Raw genomic sequence first — 7,288 nt, 5'->3', positions numbered from 1 at the left:
AGTCTCATAAGAAACCAATGGATAGCACCACTATAGGAACCAAAATTAATTTTTACCGCCACTAAAGGAACAGTGTACCCATAGTGGTGCAAGCAATATTTGGTAAATGTTAATGTTAAATGACATCTATCTCATTTTTGTTAGCAAATTTATTAGTTTATCCATTGACTAAGATAATAAAGCAGTAAATTTCCCATAAATAACAATTTTAAAAAAATATTTTCTTTTGTGGATCTACTAATACCTCCACTATTGGTACCGTTTATTTAAAGTTTTTGTTCAAAGTATGTATCACTAAAAAGCGGCATAATAGAATGAATGACTCAATAAGGAAGTAAACTAATTAAGTTCTATCCATTGAAAATTAACACAGAAAATATATACCTAGGCAGGAATTCGTTGCTTGGAAGAGTCTATAAGGAATAAATTATTTTGAATCAGCTTTCTACCGTCCATCATCGTGATTCGAGTATTCAATGTCCGTGAGCGATGTGACGCAACATGGCGAGCACCGCGACGTCCCCAATTTTGAATCTCTCACTTGATGCGCCTGCCGCCTGTCGCAACATTTCCGCGAAAGGTCCGACCGTTGTTGCGTTGCAGCATTTGCAAGGTTGTTGGTTCGGTTCGAACACGTCCGTCGCGCTCTCTGCGCTTGTTTTACGGTGCGTCGTTCGCTCATCCAGAAAAATGTAAACATAGGAGATAATGCGCCGCAAAACATATGTTCGCTTCGGTGCGGTGTCGCTTTCGTTGGTAGTTGAGTTCGGGTTGAGATCTTTCTTCAGCTTAGCGACGAAAGCCGAATAATTCCGGTATTCTTTAGCACGAAAATTCGTTATCTTTTCCTAGAGCAGTTGGATTGTACGTCGTACGTACGTACGTACCCTGATCAACGGCCAACGCAAGCAAAATCAGTAGCAAAAGTTTCTCTGTGGGGCGAAGGTGTGTCTTTTGTGAATTTGTTTGCCTCTCATTCGGTTCGGCGCGTCTACAGCATCGTGTCCGAAACGGAACTGAAACGCGAGCGTTGCATTGGTGCCGCGCGGTGGTTGTTCGCTACTCTCTTGTTGGTTCGCAAATTCTTCGGCTTTTCGGAGTGTTGTTTTGCACTTGCTGCTGGTGGTGAGTCCTTTTTCTCGTGTTCGCACTGTGGGTCACGGAGCGGTGTATAATGACGAAAAGTTATGACAACGAAATGTATTTTGCAATTGTTTGACGCAAATTTTGTTTTCAAATTTTCAAATAAATTGGGCTACGACCATCAGCATAATGCAAATCTCGCAGAAACATAATTTATTTTCAGTGTTTTGCGGATTCTATTCAAAACAAACGCGATCTTATTAATTGTTATAGTTCTGCTTTTTTAAAATTGTTTTTCTTTAGACTACGTTCCAAAAAATCAAACTACAAATTAAAACAGTTGAAGCGATCGTATTTACTATTAAGTTCTAAAAAAGATCTTTGGTGTTTTTGTTGTAGTTGGGGAACAGATATGATTACACTTTTATATGGGGCTCCACTAGGGTGGCTCAAATTAGTATGGGAAAAACTTTTTTCAATTTTTTTGATGGGCCGCCCTCTTATTCGGTTCTATTTGATGCCCTAATGCTCTGGACAAAATTTCAGCCAAATCGGTCAACGTTTGGGCAGTGCTAAACTCGTTGGAAGTTTATATGCAAAAATGTATGCAGAAACATCCCAAAACAGTGAATTGCAGTTGGACGGCACAACTTACGATGAAGAACTATGATACTCACTCAGATCTTGAAGAATTTATTACAGAATGCTATGCAGAAAACCGCGAGAAGATTAGAGTTTGTCCGGCTAAGTTATTAGCATTTCTCTGAAGTGGGGTTTGAGCAAATTTCGTTTCTTTTACCTTTGAAAAGAAATAAATTCACCCCTACAACACTCCAGTAAAATGCTAATATCTTTGCCTAAAAAACTCTAATCTTCTCGCGGTTTTCAGCATAACATTCTGTATTTAATTCTACAAGATCTGAATGAGTATCATGGTTCTTGATCGTAAATTGTACCGTCTAACTGCAAATCACTGTTTTTGGATATTTCTGCATACATTTTTCCATATAAACTTCCAACGAGTTTAGCACTTCCCAAACGTTGACCGATTTGGCTGAAATTTTGTCCAGAGCATCAGGGCATCAAATAGAACCGAATAAGAGGGCGGCCCATCAAAAAATTTGAAAAAGTGTTTTTTGAGCCACCCTAGGCTCCACACAAGTGGAGTGGATTTTTAAGTATTTCCAACTGAAACGTGCTAATCGCAAGAAATCGAGAATTGATCCTCAAACATGACCATTTTGTACAAAAAAAAAACAGCGATGGCGTTATAATTATTCCCTTAGAGCGAGACTATAATTAACACAGAAATATTTTACTTTGCACAATTTTTATTATTACAATATTTATCCATTAGAAAAACCTTGCGACAATGTAAAATGTTCTGGTATTTTGATACCCATAAAAACCTTTGGGTAGAACATGCAACAATTACTCAAAAGCTTAAACAACTAGAAAAACTCTAAGGTCCAGCCCAATTGGGTTATACGCAAAGGTGACGTTGAACTACGTAGTTATGTGTAATGTACAGGTTTTCGACTCTTCCGTTCGATGAGACCAAAGCAAGCATTTTTCAAGCCCTGGGTGAATCTGTTTTCGTTGTTTGATGATGTATATAATTTTTAAAACAACATTTGAAAAGGATGATAAAAATAAAATTTTCATATAATCGAGGATGAGAAACACTCTCAAGCGATCACATGTCCAAATTATCGATTGATAAAAACTTCGATTCGAAGCATTGGTATATGCTACTTTTGAACTTATACTACTCCTTTCCTACATAACACCAAAACACAATGCCAATCATCCGATTCCGATTGAAATTCATTGTTCACATTAAATTGTTGTTAGTTAAGTTTACATTAAAATGACGATAACAACTCGCCTACGTTTCACACCTGAGAAGTTATCAAATGATAATTCCAATAATTATCGTATGAGAATGATTCTGCACAATCCTGATTGCTGGCTTATAGTGTACCGCTGCAACCATAACCGACGCAAACTGGAGCAGATACTTAGACTAAGCACCCGCCACTAAGTCTGTCTAAACACCCCGTGGCTCATTACAGAAAAGCCCACCGTGAAAGCTGGACTGCCAACGACGTTTGATGGTCACCCTTTGGAGGAAGACAGAGCAGACGCGTCAAAGAATTTTGACAATTTATTCTTAAGAATTATTATTCCTTCACGTGAGTTGCGTCGGGCTTTGCGTTTACTCCGTCAGACACCTAGGAATTAGCATAAACGAGCTGAAGAAAGCTTCCCAGAACGCATCCACTGCAGCAGCGAAGAAGATTACGAGCCCCTATAATGGCATCAATAGATGTAATCCGGAAGCTGCCATCAAACGCCCCCAAGCTTTCGAGAGAAAATGCGCGCGTAAGTTAGCAGAAACAAACGGCACCAGTTAAATACCCTGTAAGTTGCATTATTTGACATCTATGATGGCTTGAGGTCTCCAGTTAGCCTTGCGAACAAAATCTGGAGATGGCGAGATCGATTCTCGATCCGATCTAGGATGTTTTCGGGTGAGGAAGATTTTTTTATGTCTTTATTTGAGAGGTTTTCAGCCCTTTGCTGGCTCACCTTTAGAGGAAAATTCTCGACACCCTTGGCATAGTGTAATGCAATGCTTTCAATGAATAACTAAAGAAATTCTAATAGATTACCAAATTAAAAAGCAGGCCAAGTTCCAGTTAGAATGTAGTGCTATGGAAGAAGAAGCTTGCGCTGCACTTACAAGATTAACTAATTCACCGAAACCGATTGCTAAACTGTTAGCAAGTTTTCAATAGTAAATATTAACTTACATAAATATTGTAACACACTGGAGTCGGTTTTTACGCGGAAGATATGGGCCGCGTGAAAAAAACAACGTAAAAAAACTGGGTTAATCCCATAATAAACTTAATAAACCATAATAAATCTGAATAAACCGCGGAACTCCCAAAATTCGTGTGAAAAAAATCGCATAAAAAGCGATTTGTTTAAAAAGAATCGCGTAAAAAACGACTTCAGTGTACATCGGGTATGAAGCGTTGACTCTTCCTTGATTGAATGGTCCAAGAAAATTAAAAATTCATCGAGAAACGGCTGAGATATTAACGATCAAAGTCTATCATATTTTCGTGACGTTTTTCGATTTTGTGCAATCGTAAATTGTAACCCAATATTGAAAAGACAGACGTAGTTCTACGTCAAAAAAAGCTTTTAAGTAAAAACGGGGTAAATACCTGATTCTAATCGTGATTTGCTTGCTAAACCAACATCAACCTTACCTCCTTACCTTTTCTGCTACCCAAAATCTGGAGAATTTCCTGTGGAAATTTTGAATAATTTCTCACGGAGAATTCCGATAAATTTCGCACGGGAAACATTTTCCAAGTATTTCTCCTGAGAATTATTAAAATTATTAAAACTAAGAATTAATAAAAAAAAATCATTTGTAATAGGTTTGCTCGGTTTCCCAACACGTGATGTCATTGCAACAAACAAGTGTAGCTTGTCCAATCCAAGTGGAATAGTTTCTAAATAAAACTTTCCATCTGGAACTCTTTTATCGAAACATCAACAAGGTGTGTGTACCACTTCACTGCTTCTGAATACTGCACGATTTCCCCGTAGACAGCCCTGTGTTGCTTTAAAAACAAAACAAATATTACAGATGTTGTTCAAAACCTTGGCATATACAAATCTACAACATTTTAATTTAGAAAAAAAAAGTAGAGTAGAGTGGGGCAAGAGTGCGCGTGGGGTAAGAGTACGTTTTCGATTTTTTGAAGTAATAAAAAAAGATAAACTAGCAGCACTGCATCAGTTTGACAGGTATTCTGGCCAACTATTATCATGTGTAATTGTAAACGATATGAATAAACAACAAGGGAGATATGGAGTTAGATAACTTTTTGGTCATTTTGCTAAAAATAATTGGATTTCCGCAACTAGTATTTCATTACCATATATACGTTCAATCAGGTGAACATTATACCATTTCGATAACCTATTGTATAGAGTACTTTATGGTACAGAACACCAATCCGGTTGGTTTGCCAAGAAGTCAGAACCATTACTTGAATAATTGTTGAGACTGTGGGGTAAAAGTACGCAGGAACCGGTGGGGCAAGAGTACGCATATGAATCTTCAAGTTATGATGTCAAACCCGTATCTCCAGCCGAAATAAGACTTCTTTCAAAGCGTAAAGATCCACAACTAAGAAAAAAGGGACAGAATTCGAAATTATCACAAGTTTTTTCGGTGTAGTGACTAACAAGTAATTCGGTGTTAGAAAGGACTTAGCGAACAAAGCACTGAAGTGAAATAATGAGATTGTATTAGGACTTGTTGTACACCTAAACATAGTACGAAAACATAATTTCATCTAAATGATAATTTCATTTAATCAACAGAAACATTCATAAATTACGCAACGTTTAGCTGGGAGGGGTTGTGAGTTGTATGACGATCCATATAATTTTTAGAGGATTCATACAAATAGTGTAAGATAGGGGGGAGGGGTAATGAAATAGCCAAATTTTACGTTACGTGATTGGTAGACTTTCTTTAAGGAAAATCCCTTTGAATACGCCACGCGAAACCTGATATACATTTTTACCTCTGTAGTTTTTTGTATATATAAAAAACAATGGTTTTTCGAATGAAAGTGCACCCCCTCCCCCTTTAAGAGTTACGTAATCTTTAAACATTCCCTAATATATGCTCATTAAACATCAATTAAATGTTATTAATTCTTATTTGTGTTAATATATACTTAAAGCACATAATTGAATAAATGCGTACTCTTACCCCACCCAATGCGCACTTTTACCCCACCGGTGGGGTAAGAGTGCGTTTTTCACTTGTCTTGCAATAAGGGTTCTACTAAAACGAATCTCAATAATTTCAATATTTTTTCCACTGGGTAACATAAAGGAAGAGTATATGAATCATCGACACTGATTTGATATGCAGAAGCTTGCTTAATAAGGGCCACATGATCGATTGAAAACTAAGTGCGTACTCTTGCCCCACTCTACTCTAACCTTTTTATATAGATTCTGTTGAGTTGGCAACCAATCAATGTGTTTCTAATAGAAACTTGATTGTTAGAAACGCAATATGCCATGTTTCTAATCTTCCGTTCAATGTTAACGCATTATGCTCTGCCTATTTTATTAGATTATGGGCCTAGATTTTTTTTTATGAGTAATACACGATAGAATGGAAGAAGAGAAGCTGTGGCTGTTCGATGGAAGCAATTTCGGTAACTAGAAGTTTCGAATTGAAGTTTTGATGGAGGACTAAAACCTGCTGGGCAGTCTGTAGAATGCCATTGAGGACAAATAACGCGAAGGAGCTCGCAGAAGACACAGCGGCTGTCAAAGCGGAGAAGAAGCAAAAATTCGACGAGCGCAAACTTACTGATTCATCGAATAGCAGAGGACCAGTTGGATTATGTAAATGATAAAAAGACAGCAAAAGAAGCATAGAACGCTTTGAAAAACTCGTTTGAACGTGTCGGAATCGCCGAGAAGCTGTTCTTGAAGAAGCAGTTCCAAGAAATGAATGCAGTCGTCAAAATTGAGGAGGAAGATGTCGTTTGCCAGTTATTGCTGTCCCTGCCGAAATCGTACGATGCTTTGATTACTGCTTTGGAAACCATTCAACCGGACCAGCTAACACTAGAATACGTGAAGAAGAGGTTGTTAGACGAAGCAGCCAAACGAGCGAACCAAATGAATCACACAGGTGAGTCGGCGTTTGCTGGAAAGAAAGGCGGCTTTGAATGTTACGAGTGCGGATTTGGTCATAAGCGCATAGAGTGTCCCGATTATCGGCCGACAGATGTTAAGAGCCGCGAAAGAACGGTGGCAACCATGGGCAACACATCACATGGTAAAAGACAAGAGTCGGTTCGATGAACTGCATCCGCTGGTCCGGAAAGTGTCGATTTCAGTGGCCAAGTGTGGAGAAATTATCGTAGCGGAATATGCCGGCGTTCTCCGTGTAAATATGGTGGTCGATGGCAAGAAGCGGCCATCGGTAATTAAAGATGTTCTGTACGCGCCTGAGCTGCAGTGCAATTTGTTTGTACCAACGACAGGTGAGACAATAATGGCTTTCGCCTCGGAAGCCTCCTTTCAAGAGCCTTGGAAGCCTCCTTTCAAGAGGCTCGGAAGCCTCCTTTCAAGAGGCTCGGAA

The 7,288-nt window shown here is 38.6% G+C and overlaps 1 protein-coding gene across 1 annotated transcript in view; it reads left to right on the top strand.

Moving 5' to 3' along the window:
- Window positions 1-948: 948 nt before the first annotated feature.
- Window positions 949-7,288, top strand: part of LOC134207733 (G1/S-specific cyclin-D2) — a 298,976-nt gene continuing 292,636 nt past the window's right edge. Inside the window, exon 1 of the mRNA XM_062683587.1 lies at window positions 949-1,125. The gene's annotated coding sequence lies outside the window, so the exon portion shown is untranslated. The remainder of the gene's footprint in view (window positions 1,126-7,288) is intronic.

This window comes from Armigeres subalbatus, chromosome 1 (genome assembly GCF_024139115.2).
Source record: "Armigeres subalbatus isolate Guangzhou_Male chromosome 1, GZ_Asu_2, whole genome shotgun sequence".
Lineage (NCBI taxonomy): Eukaryota > Metazoa > Arthropoda > Insecta > Diptera > Culicidae > Armigeres > Armigeres subalbatus.
Note: the sequence above shows the minus strand (reverse complement) of the source record. Positions and strands in the feature narration are given on the sequence as shown.